The sequence below is a fragment of the Erpetoichthys calabaricus genome, chromosome 11 (assembly GCF_900747795.2).
Source record: "Erpetoichthys calabaricus chromosome 11, fErpCal1.3, whole genome shotgun sequence".
Taxonomy (NCBI): domain Eukaryota; kingdom Metazoa; phylum Chordata; class Cladistia; order Polypteriformes; family Polypteridae; genus Erpetoichthys; species Erpetoichthys calabaricus.
The window spans coordinates 101,881,178-101,898,713 of NC_041404.2; the positions used below are offsets into that span (position 1 = coordinate 101,881,178).

The window sequence follows — 17,536 nt, forward strand, 5'->3', positions numbered from 1 at the left end:
TTCTTCAACTTTCCCACTTCCATGTGGGATCAACATGTCTGATCAAACTTCCCCATACAACTTGGTCCCATACCTCTTCCCAAGTCAATTCCTTTTCCTTCAGATCTCCTTTTACTTTATCCACCTCCACTTTAGCCTCTCTCACTTTTTCTTCCCCTGTACTTCCATTCCCATCACTCTTTTGTCCACATGCTCATTGTTTCTACTCATCACATGCCCATACCACTTCAATGTATTTTAAAAATGCCACTCCTCTGACTTTTCTCAAATTTCTAAGACCTTCAATTCAGCCTATACAAATACAATACAATACAATTTATTTTTGTATAGCCCAAAATCACACAAGAAGTGCCGCAGCGGGCTTTAACAGGCCCTGCCTCTTGACATCCCCCCAGCCTTGACTCTCTAAGAAGACAAGGAAAAAACTCCCAAAAAAACCCTTGTAGGGACAAAATGGAAGAAACCTTGGGAAAGGCAGTTCAAAAAGAGACCCCTTTCCAGGTAGGTTGGGTGTGCAGTGGGTGTTAAAAAGAAGGGGGTCAATACAATACAATACACAGAACAGAACAAATCCTCAATACAGTAAAAAAATAAAAATTTTACAAGTACGGACCAGAATAAATTAACAGTAGATGATATCACATAATATGATTTGGACTATGAACTTTCACTCTCATTACATTTGAACTACATTATCCAGAGATCTCCATGTTCCTCTTTCTCTTTCCACACACAGACACCCAGCTCAGTCAAAGCTTGTGCACATCAGAATCCAACAAACTGCATTCAGTTCACACAGCACCAGCGAGAAGATAAGGGGTTTAGAAGTGACTGTACACCAAGACCCCATAGCTGTATGTGGGAGACAAAGGCTCTGTTAGAGAAAGTGGGTTGTACGATGAGGAACATATTTGCATATGGTGGAAGTCTGTACAAGGCTGCACAACTACTGAGTATTCTTCTTTTTTCAGCTGCTCCCATTAGGGGTTGCCACAGAGGATCTTCCTGTGCTCTATATCTTGTTTTTTTTATTAATATTTTTTTTTTATTAATATTTTATTTTATTAAAATCAGAAAACATTCCATACATGCAAGTCAAGTTTAACAAAACTGGTTTGAAACAAAGCAACTCTCACCCATGAAAAAGAAAGCTAGGTCAGCAGAGTAGCACTTTAATAATAGTAAAAATATGTAAATAAATAAATAAATAAAAATAGAATAGAAAAAGAGGGGAGAGAATTCATTTCCTCAATTTAAGTGTTTATTCTAAAATTTTATTTATCAGATTATGCCAGGTTTTGAAAACGTATTGTACAGATCCTCTAAGTAAGAATATTATTTTTTCCAATTTTAGATAAAATATAACATCAGTTATCCACTGACTTAAAAGAGGTGAGTTAGGATTCTTCCAGTTGAGCAAGATAAGTCTATGTGCCAATAGTGAAGTAAAGGCAATTACAATTTGTTTGTCCTTCTCCACTTTAAGCCCATCTGGAAGTACACCAAACACAGCTGTCAGTGGATTACGAGGGATAGTGACGCCCAGGCTGTCTGAGAGACATTTAAAACATTTTGTCCAAAATGATGTTAATTTGGTGCACACCCAAAACATATGACCCAGTGAGGCTGGAACTTGATTGCAACGTTCGCAGGTTGGATCTTGCCCGGGAAACATTTTGGACAATTTTAAACGAGAGAGATATGCTCGATATATAATTTTAAGTTGAATAATTGTATGCTTTATGCATATGGAGCTCAAGTGAATTCTGTGCATTGCTACCTTCCAATCCTTTTCTGAGATGTTGAATGAGAGATCCTTTTCCCACTGTACTCTGAGATCTTTGAAATGGAGGGACTATAAAATGTTTTATATATTATAGAAATACTGAGTCCTCAAGACTGATTAAAATTTCTTCTGGTATAGAGGTAGGTGGGAGGTGAGGGAAATTGGGTAGGTTTTGTTTAACAAAGTTTATAATTTAAAGGCAGTGAAAGAAATGTGTTGCTGGAAAGTTAAAATTGGATTGTAGTTGTTCGTAGGATGCAAAGACATTTTCTATGTACAGATCTCTAAGTGATTTAATCCTGGATGTTTTCCAAACATTAAAAACTGTGTACGTTTGATAGGGTGGAAAAAGGTGGTTATCGTGCAGAGGTGCCACAGATAAAAGCTTCTCTATCTTAAAATACTTCCTACATTGGTTCCATATTTTGAGTGAGAGAAGCACCATTGGGTTGTTAGTATATTGATGTTGACTTGTACTTATTGGGGTACAAAGCAAGGAATATAAAGAAGTACTGCTGGATTTTACTTCTATTGCGGACCAAGCTTGTGTCTGCTCACCTATTTATGTCAATGTCCATGTTTTTATAGGTTGTATATTTGCCACCCAGTAATAAAACTGAAAGTTAGGTAAAGCCGTGCCACCTTGTTCCTAAGGTCTTTGTAGGGTCGCCTTTTGGATATGTGAATATTTTGAATTCCAAATAAAAGAGGTTATGGTTGAATCTAATTTCTTAAAAAATTATTTATTGATGTATATTGGAATGTTTTGAAATAGAAAAAGAAGCTTAGGAAGGATATTCATCTTGACAATGTTAATTCTTCAGCTAAAGTGAGATGAAGGGTAGACCATCTATGCATCCATCCATCCATCCATCCTCTTCCGCTTATCCGAGGTCGGGTCGCGGGGGCAGCAGCTTGAGCAGAGATGCCCAGACTTCCCTCTCCCCGGCCACTTCTTCTAGCTCTTCCGGGAGAATCCCGAGGCGTTCCCAGGCCAGCCGGGAGACATAGTCCCTCCAGCGTGTCCTGGGTCTTCCCCGGGGCCTCCTCCCGGTTGGACGTGCCCGGAACACCTCACCAGGGAGGCGTCCAGGAGGCATCCTGATCAGATGCCCGAGCCACCTCATCTGACTCCTCTCAATGCGGAGGAGCAGCGGTTCTACTCTGAGCCCCTCCCGGATGACTGAGCTTCTCACCCTATCTTTAAGGGAGAGCCCAGACACCCTGCGGAGGAAACTCATTTTGGCCGCTTGTATTCGCGATCTCGTTCTTTCGGTCACTACCCATAGCTCATGACCATAGGTGAGGGCAGGAACATAGATCGACCGGTAAATTGAGAGCTTTGCCTTATGGCTCAGCTCCTTTTTCAGCACGACAGACCGATGCAGAGCCCGCATCACTGCGGACGCCGCACCGATCCGCCTGTCGATCTCACGCTCCATTCTTCCCTCACTCGTGAACAAGGCCCCAAGATACTTGAACTCCTCCACTTGAGGCAGGATCTCGCTCCCAACCCTGAGAGGGCACTCCACCCTTTTCTGGCTGAGGACCATGGTCTCGGATTTGGAGGTGCTGATTCCCATCCCAGCCGCTTCACACTCAGCTGCGAACCGATCCAGAGAGAGCTGAAGATCACGGCCTGATGAAGCAAACAGGACAACATCATCTGCAAAAAGCAGTGACCCAATCCTGAGTCCACCAAACCGGACCCCCTCAACACCCTGGCTGCGCCTAGAAATTCTGTCCATAAAAGTTAAGAACAGAATCGGTGACAATGGGCAGCCCTGGTGGAGTCCAACTCTCACTGGAAACGGGTTCAACTTACTGCTGGCAATGCGGACCAAGCTCTGACACCGGTTGTACAGGGACCGAACTGCCCTTATCAGGGGGTCCGGTACTCCATACTCCCAGAGCACCCCCCACAGGATTCCCCGAGGGACACGGTCGAATGCCTTTTCCAAGTCCACAAAACACATGTAGACTGGTTGGGCGAACTCCCATGCACCCTCCAGGACCCTGCTAAGGGTGTAGAGCTGGTCCACTGTTCCGCGACCAGGACGAAAACCACACTGTTCCTCCTGAATCCGAGGTTCGACTATCCGACGGACCCTCCTCTCCAGAACCCCCGAATAGACTTTTCCAGGGAGGCTGAGGAGTGTGATCCCTCTGTAGTTGGAACACACCCTCCGGTCCCCCTTCTTAAAGAGTGGGACCACCACCCCGGTCTGCCAATCCAGAGGCACTGTCCCTGATGTCCATGCGATGTTGTAGAGACGTGTCAACCAAGACAGCCCTACAACATCCAGAGCCTTTAGGAACTCCGGGCGTATCTCATCCACCCCCGGGGCCCTGCCACCAAGGAGTTTTTTGACCACCTCGGTGACCTCAGTTCCAGAGATGGGGGAGCCCACCTCCGAGCCCCAGGCTCTGCTTCCTCATTGGAAGGCATGTTATTGGGATTGAGGAGGTCTTCGAAGTACTCCCCCCACTGACCCACAACATCCCGAGTCGAGGTCAGCAGTGCACTGCTTCCCCCTCCTGAGATGCAGGACGGTGGACCAGAATCTCCTTGAAGCCGTCCGAAAGTCGTTCTCCATGGCCTCCCCAAACTCCTCCCATGCCCGAGTTTTTGCCTCAGCAACCACCGAAGCTGCATTCCGCTTGGCCTGCCGGTACCTATTAGCTGCCTCCACAGTCGCACAGGACAAAAGGGACCGGTAGGACTCCTTCTTCAGCTTGACGGCATCCTTCACCGCCGGTGTCCACCAACAGGTTCAGGGATTGCCGCCACGACAGGCACCGACCACCTTACGGCCACAGCTCCGGTCAGCCGCCTTAACAATAGAGGCACGGAACATGGCCCATTCGGACTCAATGTCCCCCACCTCCCTCGGGACATGGTCAAAGTTCTGCCGGAGGTGGGAGTTGAAGCTACTTCTGACAGGGGGCTCTGCCAGACGTTCCCAGCAGACCCTCACAACACGTTTTTGCCTACCAGGCCTGACCGGCATCCTCCCCCACCATCGAAGCCAACTCACCACCAGGTGGTGATCAGTTGATAGCTCCACCCCTCTCTTCACCCGAGTGTCCAACATATGTGGCCGCAAGTCTGACGACACCACCACAAAGTCGATCATCGAACTGAGGCCTAGGGTGTCCTGGTGCCAAGTGCACATATGAACACCCCTATGCTTGAACATGGTGTTCGTTATGGACAATCCGTGACGAGCACAGAAGTCCAATAACAAAACACCACTCGGGTTCAGATCGGGGGGGCCATTCCTCCCAATCACGCCCTTCCAGGTCTCACTGTCATTGCCCACGTGAGCATTGAAGTCTCCCAGCAGTACGAGGGAGTCCCCAGATGGTATGCCCTCTAGCACACCCTCCAGGGACTCCAAGCAAATCATGCAAGTCTTGCTTAATTTTTTCCATGCAGACAGCAAACTATTTTTGATAAAGAGCTTTATGTTTACTCGTGATGTTTACCCCTAGGTTTTCAAAGTGACCTGCAATGATAAAAGGGAAGGTGTCCAATCTAATTTTGTGTGCTTGAGAATTCACTGGAAAGAGCAGTTTTGTTCAAATTAATTCTGAGACCAGAAATCTTTTGAAATTCTGTAAGTGCTGTTAGGACTGCAGGCACAGTATTTTGTGGCTCTGATATATCATCTGCATATAAAGAAATTTTCTGTTCTTTTCTGGTAATCCCCTTTATCTCATATGCATTTCGACAGTGAGTAGCCAGTGGCTCAATGGTGATTGCAAATAGCAGTGGTAGCAAGGGACGTCCTTGTCTAGTACCCTGTTCTAGTTTGAAGTAGTTTGAATTAATTTTGTTAATACAAACTGAATCTTCTGGACAGGTATACAGTAGATTGATCCATGCACAGATGTTCAGGCCAAACCCAAATTTCTCCAATATGGTAAAAAGGTAGTTCCATTCAACCATATAAAATGCTCTTTCTGCACTGATAATAATATCTCCAGGGTGTTTGACTTTGTGGGTGAATGTATTACATTAAACAGGCGTCAAAGATTGGAAGCTAAGTGTCTGCCTTTAATAAATCCAGTTTGGTCTTGTGATATCACTGAAGGAAGCACCTTCTCAATCCTTCTAGCTAGGACTTTGAAAAGTATCATCACATTGTTATTCAAAAGTGAGATTGGTCTGTATAATGTACATTGTAATAACTCCTTATTTTACTCAGGAAAGACTTCAATTAGAGCTTGACGAACAGTTTGAGTTAGAATGTTCATAGTAATGATGTCTTGATTTAAAAATGAGTTGTTTTGCTTCTTTAGTTGTCAAGAGGTTGAGTTCTGAATGCGCAGCCTGTCTTTTCCTATGAAGTGCTTCATTCGGATACCTGGCATGTTCTTGATCTATTCTGGAGATTTGGAAATTTCACTTATTAGCTCTGATACCTTCTTGGTTTACAATTTATTTTTGTCGGTAAGATATGAGATCATCTGTCCTCTTAAGAAAGCTTTCAGAGTTTCCCAGAGTATTCCTGCAGAAACCTCAGAGGATGTATTTGTCTCTAAAAAAAATTGATTTGCTTGGATATAAATTCTGTACAGTTCTCGTCTGCTAATAAAAGTAGGTTAAGATACCATCTGCGAGATAAGCATGTGGGGCATGGTGATTTTAGCTCCATGATGAGAGGAGCATGGTCGGAAATAATGATAGCGTTGTACTTACAAGATTTAATCCATGTCCATGATTAGAAGCATGCGCTGATACACCACCACATGACAAACCAACTCAGATTGGGACCCGAGTGTAGCTTTAATCGTAGGCAAGAAATTATTATCTATAAAAAAAAATCATCAATTCTTGTGTAACAGTGATGCACTGGTGAGTAGAAGGAATATGCTCTTGAGTTTGGGTTTAAAAATCTCTAGGGGTCTGATAAGTTGTGATCTTTTCCAAACTGTGTAATTGTTTTTGCTGTGTTAGACATCATGGTCCCTGTGGCATGAGACCTATCTAGGTCTGGACTTAAAACACAATTAAAGTCCCCAGTCATTATAATTTTATGAGTGTTCACGTTGGAAATGGATGCAAATATATTTTGGATGAAGTCCCTATCATCCACATTGGGTGCATAGATATTTATCAAAATCACTTTACAGTTAAATAATTTACCTATTACAATGACATATCTCCCTTCAGCATCTACAGCATCAGATACTACATCTGTTACTACTAATGTTATTTTTCTTTTCCACACCCCTAGTTTTCTTTGTAAAGCTGGAATGGAATATTTGGACAGTCCAGACTCTGTGCAGCTGAAACTGATCCTTGCTTAATAAGTGGGTCTCCTGTAAAAATACTATTTTGGCGTTTAGACCTGTTAGGTGAGAGAATACTTTCTTTCTGTTTAATTTGTGTTTCAGCCCTTCAACATTCCAGCTCACAAAGTTAACTGCTGGTCATGAAGATCTTGCTTCTGAGCTTTTGCTGTCATTTTGTAGTCTTAACTAAAATATGACAGCTTTGACCTTAATTTCCAGTTTTCCCAGGAGTTATTGCCATGAAGTCTAATGTTGTGCAGGCACTTATAATTATAAGGATTAAAAGAATAGATTAGAAATAGCTTGCTCTCTTTCTCTCCCCCCCAAGTCTCCTCGCCTCCCCATTTTGCCTCTTAAACAGTCTTGAGAGAGTAAATGCAGGGAATGATGTTAAACAGTCACCCTGGATAAGTATAGTAAGCCCTAATGCAATAAACCAAGGGTATAATGTTAAACAGCCTTTTTAAAGAAAAAGAAAGGTACACATACATACATATACATATGAGGGCAATCCCAAAAGTAAGGTCTCCTGTTTTTTTAGAAATACAAACAACCATTTATTTTCTATAATGTTTACATCATTTTAAAGGTTAAAGACTTATTTATTTTTCTACATAATCACCATTTCGGTCGATGCATTTTTGTAGACGCTGTGGTAGTTTTAGAATGCCCATGTCATACCAGCTTGCCGCCATGTCCTTCAGGAAGCGTTGAACCTCATCTTTCACCTCTTCATCGGATTAGAATCGCCTTCCGGACAAATGTTCTTTCAACTTAGGGAACAGGTAGTAGTCACTGGGTGCCAAGTCCGGACTATAGAGTGGGTGGGTGATGAAGTTTCAACCGCCGATCTTTACACATGTTTTCCTCAACCTTTGCGACTGTCTCGTTGGAAATTGACGGTCTCTTGTGCGAACTTCGCATTTGGCAGTAGCGTTCAACAGGAGCTCCATTTTCAAGGGCTGCCAAGCCAAGATTGAGCTTGTAATTAAAACATAAACAAAAAGTGACTGAGATGTAAACAGGATGTATAATAATGGTGCCAGTATCATTGCAGACAGATCAAACAGCCGATAAGATCTTCTTCGTCATGCCTGAACAGAATGGGACCAACAATCGTATTTCAAAAAAGTGTCAGGATCAGTTTTTTTAGCTCTTTTTCTGCTACCTCTGTAGAAGTAAAAACGTATAGTTTGCCTTGAATGTCCACTTTCAGTTTGGCAGGATACAAGAGGCTGTATGTAATCTTGTCTTTCTGTAAGAGCTGTTTAATGTAAAATGCGGCAAGTTTAGCTGCTGTTGAGGGTGAGAAATCCGAGAAAATACGAATGTGGTTATTTTCAAATGTAATCTTTTGTTTCTGTCAGAGAAGTAACATTATATGAAGTTTAAATTGTAATTTTAGAGGGATTTGATCCCTGTGATCCCCGTATGCGGTAAGCTGCTCCTATCTTGCTGTCTGATTTCAAGTCCTCTCCAATTATTTTAGAGAATAGTTCAGCTACGAATTTCACTGGGATTGGACTTTCACAATTCTCAGGGAGACCTTCGAATTGAATATTATTCCTTCTGCATCCATCTTCCAGTGCAGCAAGTCCGTCTCCAAGTGATTTGCATTTGGAATTTGCAGCTGTTGCTTTTCCATCAGCAGTAGATGCCAGCTGTTCAGCTGTTTAAGTACATGTCGTGAGTGTTTGCTTAGTGACTTCCAACTCAGTGCCAAGTGCTGTAAGTTTACTCTCAAACTTAGATGCATTTTTCTGCATTTGTTCCTCATTTTTTTCTAGCATACCTTTAAAGGCAGCTTCAAAGCGATTATTTACACATTTTTCTTGGTCTTTAATATCTTGAAGCATCTTTTAATTTGTATTGTGTATGTCCTTTATTTCTTTCCTTATATCATTTATTTTTTTCTTTACATCTTTCTTTAAATCATTCTTGAGCTCTTTTATGTCTTGAGTGGTAGCCATTGCGGCGATCATTACCTTCAGCTTGCATAGCTCATTTTAGTCTTCCCCATGCGCCACTGATAAAGTCGATGATTCCGGCTCATGAGGAGTGGTTGACAACGCAGAAGGTAAGGCCATTTTCAGTTTCAGTGAATCTTCTGGAATCGACAAGCTATCCTTGCCTAATTCGCTTGTACAATCGCTCCCACTGTTGCTCTTGACTGGAGATGATGCAGTAGCGTCCAATCCTAGGAAATCTGTACTTTTGCCTAATTAGTCCAGGTCAGGTTCTGAAAAGCCATACCTTGAACTTGAACGTGGGCTTGATACCTGTCTAGGCTTGGATGGAGCTTTAGCTGTCTTTTCCATATTTTTGTGAACCCTATTTCTGCTGTCATGTGCTTGGATATACTGTAATTGAGCCTCCTCGGGTTAAGTAAGTACAGGATACCTCAGGATGGTAAAAAAAAGAGCAAAAATAACACCGCTGCTAACAGAGTTCTGCTTCAGATGTCCATTTCCCATACCGGACGAGACCACTAATCTTAGCATCTTTAACTCTGCCACCTCCAGCTCTGTCTCCTGGTTTCTGGTCAGTGCCACTGTCTCCAACCCATATTCAATACAATACAATACAATACAATTTATTTTTGTATTGCCCAAAATCACACAATAAGTTCCGCAATGGGCTGTAACAGGCCCTGCCTTTTGGCAGCCCCCCAGCCTTGACTCTCTAAGAAGACAAGGAAAAACTCCCAAAAAAAACCCTTGTATGGAAAAAAAATGGAAGAAACCTTGGGAAAGGCAGTTCAAAGAGAGACCCCTTTCCAGGTAGGTTGGGCGTGCAGTGGGTGTCAAAAAAAAGGGGGTCAATGCAATACACAAAACAGAACACAAGTAATCCTCAATGCAATATAATAGTTCAATAGAAACATTACAAGTACAGAGTAGAATTCAACAGTAAATGATACTACATAATACGATTTGGATTTGTTCAGAGTCCTGCAGACCTCATCCATCAAGCTGCCTCCCCATTCCACAGCTAAGTTAGTACTGGGCCAGCCAATCCGATGAAAAAACCCACAACCCGATGATTCCTGTGATCCTCCATCAGAGATGACTATACCATAGGCAGGCAAATAAACTTGGCAGGTGGGCAGTGGCATCAAATGCCACATTTGAGTACCGAGAAGAGAAACAGAATAGGTAAGGGTTAGTAACAAATTATAACTATCACATTACTTATGTTTTAGTGCCAATGACTAACAACAGAGATGCAGTCTGTACAGTTAATCAGCATCTCTACTCAGGATATACTAAGCTGAAATAGTGAGACTTCAGCCGGTTTTGAAAGATGAGACCGAAGGGTCATCTCTTACAGTAGCAGGCAGACCATTCCACAGTTTAGGGCCCTGTAACTAAAAGCTTAACTGTTATTTTATTAACGCTAGATTTACCAAAGCCTACGAAAAAGGTCGTAATCCTGGCCCTTAAACCCCTTCACACCTCTCTGCCAGAATCTTTTGTCTTGTAAATGTGTCGATCAACACAAGCAGCAAGTAGCCTACTATCCCATCCCCCACACCCATCACCGCAGCTCAATTCACAAAGAAGGTTCTCAGTACTCAGTGTTTTGAGGCAATGGAACTGGAAATCCTCTGTTGTGGATATTTTTATTCAGTTTTATTGAGTGTCCCAGCTCATGCTGAATTAGTATGCCACTTATGGTCCATGATGTCAAAATCGCACTGACAAAAATACAGAGACATAGGTATATATGATATTTGGAATAATAATACATTTTGGAAAACATTGTGGCACTGATGCAACATTATTCATATTATTCATATTCATTTGCATACCACGATTTTTTTTTCCCCGATATTGCCCAGTCTCCACATTTTGGTGCATGGTGGTGTTTCTTTTGTTGTCCAGGGCATGCAGAGGAAAGAATAGTACAGAGAGGTCAGTTCTGCACTATATATAATCATCAAATTTAAATGTTAACAGTTCCCACACACCTAAGGACCGTCCTTCCTACATTTATGACATGTGTACCTGTTGCAATGTACACACTTCTCTCCTTACTGTGGTTCCTATTACATTGAAGGGGCACCTGACACTGAGTTTGCTTTCCTGGGGGAAGCGTCGGTCTTGAAACAAAAGCTTGTCAATGTTGCATCCTTTTTTTCTTTTCCATCGTCTTTTCTTGTAAGAAGTGATGACAAAGTTCCTCTGCAAGGTGAGTCAAGAATACTTTTCTTTTTTCAGTGGACCCCGTACATGCCTTGCACTACTAGTACATGTGCATTTGTTGCCGCCATGTCAAGCAAGTTGTAGCACACAACAACCAGCCACCTGCGTGTTCCTGTTTGCACTGAATAAGCTCATGCCTTCTGGTCCATGATGTCAACGCAACACCGGGAAAAAAAGAAAGAGACAAATATATGTGACATTTTGAAGAAATCATTTTATGTCCTGAATAGTACCAATCAGAAAACATCATCGCACTAATGCAATATTATTTGAAAACTAACAGCGTAAGATCGGTGTAAATTTATGCTGACGCTGTTAGTTAGGGTCAGAACAGGAGGGGGGAAGGGAGAGCGTGAACATGAGTCAGAGAATAAAACTGAATAAATAGCTAACTTTTGCAAGTACCATAAATTTAATAAAACTGAATAAAAAAAATTCAAGTGACAATGAGATACCAATAAGGCATGATTTACCAGTGTTTGTGTGTCAGCTTTTATCCCTCCAGATCAGAGAATTTCCAGTTCCATTGTCTCAAAACACCACTCACATCTACAGTTATTCCCAGTTTCAAATAAAAACTAAGAGCATCAGATCTGGAGTGGTGGTGGGGGAGTTGTATCGTGATCGTGGCTGAGAAAATTAAAAGTGAAAAAAAACCCCACTAACTTTTACAAGTACGACACAAATCAAATGTATGTTTTTATTGTATAATATTAACAATAAGAGTAGCTCACTACTCAAAACAGTAAATTTGCGAGGCAGCCAGGATCGAACCAGCCATCTCTTGATTATAAGGCAGCAGATCTTACCGCTATACCACATAAGCTGTCATATTCAGTAGTTAGGCGCCGCCGTGAGTGGCAGCCTTTCCAGCAGCTCCGTGTAGGACTTTATCTTCTTTATCATTCTACCTTTTTTCTCTATCTCTCTGATCACTCCTACTACTTTCTTTTATGTGGACTCGTTTCCTGGACACTTTTTACTACTTGGACATGGATTTTTACAGGCAGAGACTCGTCTATTGAGGTATTCAACTTTAAGCGCTGAGAACAAAGGCCCGTGCTGGTGTGGTTCCCTATTTACCTGATGAGGTAAGAAGGCAGTATCACGGCAGCAGAGCCGGCGCTAAGCTAAAGGCTAAGTGGCTAGAGAGGAAGTGGCGATACAAGCCTTCGGTGCCTTCTGTTATCCTGGGAAATGTGAACTCACTACCAAATAAGACCGATGAACTGGCTGCGCTGGTGAAAAATGTCAGGACCTACAGAGAATGCAGTTTGTTGTGTTTTTGTGAAACGTGGCTAACAACTAGCCTCCCAGATGCTAACATGGAGCTACCCGGGTTTAGCACAGTTAGAGTGGACACAAATACCTGCGGGAAGCGGAAAGGAGGAGGACTCGCTCTCTATGTGAACATAAGGTGGTGCAACCCTCGACATGTAAATGTCAAAATCTCCAGTTGCTGCAGGGACATTGAACTGTTGGCTGTAACTCTGCGTCCCTATTACTTGCCCAGAGAGTTTGGACACGTCATTGTTGTTATTGTTTACATCCCTTCTCAGGTGGACGTGGAGATTGCGGGTGACATCATCCACTCCGCTGTTGCTAAACTACAAACATAGCACCCTAAGGCGCTTGGGCTAATCTCTGGAGATTTTAACCATGTGACGCTGGAAAAAACATTACCTGCCTCCTCCCAGTATGTGGATTGTAACACCCGGGGAAATAGGATTATTGACCTACTTTATGCAAATGTTAAGGACGCATACAGCGCCACCCCGCTGCCTGCACTTGGGAAAGCAGATCATAACCTGGTTCTGAGTGAGGGAGCTACCTACAACCACACACTCATTCAGGAAGTGGTCCCCTGAGGCAGAGCAGGCTCTGAGAGATTGCTTTGGAACTACAGACTGGGATATCCTTCAGGGATCACATAGTGAGAACATTGAGGATGTTGTTGACTGCACTACTGACTACATCAACTTCACTATGGACATTGTAGTTCCCAGTAAGAACAGTAAGCTGCTATGCTAACAACAAGCCATGGATTACAAGTGACATCAAGGGCCTTTTGAACCAGAAGAAAAGGGCTTTTAAAGGCAGTGATCAGCATGAGTTCAAGCATGTGCAGCAGGAACTCCGAGTCCAGCTCAGAGTGGCAAAGGAGCAGTACAGGACAAAACTGGAGCAAAAGTTGCAGAATAACAGCATGAAGTGTGGGATGGGATGAAGATCATCACTGGCTGCAGCTCACAGTGGGGTTCCTCCATCGAGAAAGACAGGGAGAAAGCAAGCTTGATGAACAAGTTTTTTAGCAGGTTTGACTACTCTAACCCACTCTCACTCTCACCTCAGAGTGCTGCATTCTCCACCCATCCTTCTGCTGATACCAGCATAGAAGAGAGGTTCCCCCCACCCACAATTACAGCAGCCCAGGTAAGCAGAGAGCTGAGGAGACTTCGTGCCAGCAGAGCAGTGGGTCCAGATGGAGTATTGCCACGACTGTTGAAGGCCTGTGCGTTGGAGCTAGGGAGTCCTCTACAGTGCATCCTCAACCTGAGCCTGGAACAGGGGAGAGTCCCGAGGCTTTGGAAAACATCTTGCATCACCCCAGTCCCAAAGGTATCATGTCCTGGTGAGCTGAATGACTTCCGGCCTGTCGCCCTGACGTCACATGTGATGAAGGCTATGGAGCGGCTGCTACTTCACCACCTGAGGCCACAGGTCCGCCACTCCCTCAACCCTCTGCAGTTCTCATACCAGGGGAGGGTGGGAGCGAAGGATGCCATCATCTACATGCTACACCGATCCCTCTCCCAATTGGACAGAGGCAGTGGTGAAGTAAGAATTATGTTTCTGGACTTCTCTAGCGCCTTCAACACCATCCAACCTCTGCTCCTTAGGGACAAGCTGACAGAGATGGGAGTAGATTCATACCTGGTGGCATGGATCGTGGACTGTCTTACAGATAGACCTTAGCATGTGCGTCTCGGGAACTGCAGGTCTGACATTGTGGTCAGCAGCACAGGAGTGCTGCAGGGGACTGTGCTTTCTCCGGTCCTGTTCAGCCTATATACATCGGACTTCCAATACAACTTGGAGTCCTGCCACGTGCAAAAGTTTGCTGACGACACTGCTAGAGGAGGAGTATAGGAACCTAATCAAGGACTTTGTTAAAAGGTGCGACTCAAACCACCTACAACTAAACAACAGCAAAACCAAAGAGCCGGTGGTGGATTTTAGGAGGCACAGGCCCCTCACAGACCCCGTGATTATCAGAGGTGACTGTGTGCAGAGGGTACAGACCTATAAATACCTGGGAGTACAGCTGGATGATAAACTGGACTGGACTGCCAATACTGATGCTCTGTGCAAGAGAGGACAGAGCCGACTATACTTCCTTAGAAGACTGGCCTCCTTCAACATCTGCAACAAGATGCCTCAGATATTCTATCAGACGGTTGTGGCGAGCGCCCTCTTCTACATGGTAGTGTGCTGGGGAGGCAGCATAAAGAAGAAGGACGCCTCATGCCTGGACAAACTGGTGAGGAAGGCAGACTCTATTGTAGGCACAGAGCTGGACAGTTTGACATCTGTGGCGGAGCGACGGGCGCTCAGCAGGCTCCTGTGAATCATGGAGAATCCACTGCATCCACTAAAACAGTATCATCTCCAGACAGAGGAGCAGCTTCAGCGACAGACTGCTGTCAATGTCCTGCTCCACTGACAGACTGAGGAGATCGTTCCTCCCCCCACACTATGCGACTCTTCAATTACACCCGGGGTTGTAAATGTTAACATTATACAAAGTTTTACCTGTTTTACCTGCATTTTTATTACTCTTTAATTAATATTGTTTTCTACCAGTATGCTGCTGCTGGAGTATGTGAATTTCCCCTATCTATCTATCTTATCCTTGTACCTTTTGTAAAGTGTTTATTTAATATTTGGACTTCAGCCTTCACACATTATACAGTTCATGTCTACATTTTGTCATTTATTACTAAAATATGAAAAACTTTTCTGTTTTAACGATGTGTTTACATAGATTGTTTTAGACATGGAACGCACATGAAATGTATGTATTTCAAATAACGGTATATTATTTACCCTCTACAACTCCAGGCAATTCACTCCAACATAAACACTGAACACTGAGAACCTTTTTTGTGAATTGAGCTGCGGCGATGGGTGGGGGGGATGGGATAGTAGGCTGCTTGCTGCTTGTGTTGATCAACACATTTACAAGACAAAAAATGGAGAGGTGTGAAGGGATTTAAGGTGGGCTGGGATTATGAATTTTTTCGTAGGCTTTGGTATTTCTAGTGTTAATCTTTGGAATCATAAGCAGACCATCATCTTGATGATCTTAATGTATGTTCTGGCTTGTAAGTCATGATAAGTTCAGATAAGTAAGCCAAACCTTGTCCATTTAAGGTTTTATATGTTAAAGGAGGATTTTGAAATCTGCCCTAACCTTAACCAGGAACCAGTATAAGGATTTAAGAACTGGAGTGATGTGTTCATATTTTCTTGTTCTTGTAATAATTCTTGCAGCAGCATTTTGGATTAACTGGAAGCTGTATAAAGAACAGTTTGAACATCCAGTGAACACAGCATGCAGTAATCAATACTACTAGAACTAAATGCATGAATTAATTTCTCAGAATCCTGCTTATTTTGCAAATGCCTTAATTTCCCAATATTTTTAAGACGGAAGAAACATGATTTAGGCAACTTTGTATTATGTGCTTTAAATTACCTGCTAGAATTAAAGATAACTAATAGATTGCAGGCTGATTCAGTAAAATTAATGGTGATTCTAACTGAGTTAAATGATGACAAAATATTGTTGCAATCAGCATCATTCCCTTAAATAAGTAACATCTCTGTTTTATCTGTGTTTAAAGACAAGTAGTTCTCATCTATTTACTCCTTTAATTCACTAACACAACTAATTAAAGACAACATCGGAGAAACTTCATTTGGTCTAAAGGAAAGGTATAAATGGGTGTCATCTGCATACGAGTGAAAATTAACATATTTTCTAATGACATATCCCAGTGGAAGCATGTAATACGAAATCAGTAAAGGTTCCATTACTGAGCCCTGTGGGACACCATATCTCAGTTCTGTGTATAATGATGGAATACTGTCAGCAAATTTCTGTACGTGTTGGAATCGATTTGAAAAATAAGAACTAAACCAGGCAAGGACAATGCATGTAAGCTCAACATCATTTTCTAGCCTGTGCAGTAAAATAGAATGGTCAATGGTGTCAAACGCTGCACTTATGCCTAACAACATAATTACAGTGGAGTTTTCTTCATCAGAGGATATCAGAATGTCATTTACAACACGCGTTATTGCCATTTCTGTACTATGACCAGCGCGGAAACCAGACTGGAATTTCTCAAGTAGATTGGGATGTGGAAGGTGTGACTGAAGCTGATTGGTGACTACTTTTTCAAGTACTTTAGAGAGAAAGGGTAAATTTGAAATGGGTTTATAATTATTAAGTATATGTGGGTCTTGGTCTGACTTTTTAAGTAATGGTTTGATGACTGACACTTTTAGTGCATCAGGTACTGTGACATGCAATAGAGAACTATTAATAATGTTAAAAATAGGTGCTGAAAGAACATCCATTGCAATTTTTATTATTTTTGTTAGCACCGGATCTAGGGAACAGTAGTAGGTTTCATTTTAGAAATTAAAGCCAAGACTTCCTGCTCAGTTACAGAATAAAAATTCTAAAGTGTTAAATGCAATGTGAGACAGGGTCTGCCAAGCTAGTATGTGGTTTGCACTGTGATGCTCAGATCTGGAATCTTATATTTTTAATTTTCTTATTAAAGAAGTTCATAAAGTCTATACTGCTAATATCTGTTGGTATTTTGCACTGTAGATCCATCCATCCATTTTCCAACCCGCTGAATCCGAACACAGGGTCACAGGGGTCTGCTGGAGCCAATCCCAGCCAACACAGGACACAAGGCAGGAACCAATCCCGGGCAGGGTGCCAACCTACACACAAACACACTCACACACCAAGCACACACTAGGGCTAATTTAGAATCGCCAATACACCTAACCTGCATGTCTTTGGACTGTGGGAGGAAACCCATGCAGACACGGGGAGAACATGCAAACTCCATGCAGGGAGGACCCGGGAAGTGAACCCAGGTCCCCAGGTCTCCCATCTGCGAGGCAGAAGCGCTACCCACTGTGCCACCGTGCCGCCCGC

At 42.9% G+C, this 17,536-nt stretch overlaps 1 protein-coding gene and 1 long non-coding RNA gene across 2 annotated transcripts in view; one reads left to right on the plus strand and one right to left on the minus strand.

The window, feature by feature from the left end:
* Positions 1–17,536, plus strand: part of LOC114661354 (excitatory amino acid transporter 2-like) — a 500,553-nt gene that overhangs the window by 373,908 nt on the left and 109,109 nt on the right. The window lies entirely within an intron of this gene.
* LOC127529587 (uncharacterized) overlaps positions 10,124–17,536 on the minus strand; it is an 84,290-nt gene continuing 76,877 nt past the window's right edge. The window contains exon 2 of the long non-coding RNA XR_007936209.1: positions 10,124–10,180. This is a non-coding gene — a long non-coding RNA (uncharacterized LOC127529587). The remainder of the gene's footprint in view (positions 10,181–17,536) is intronic.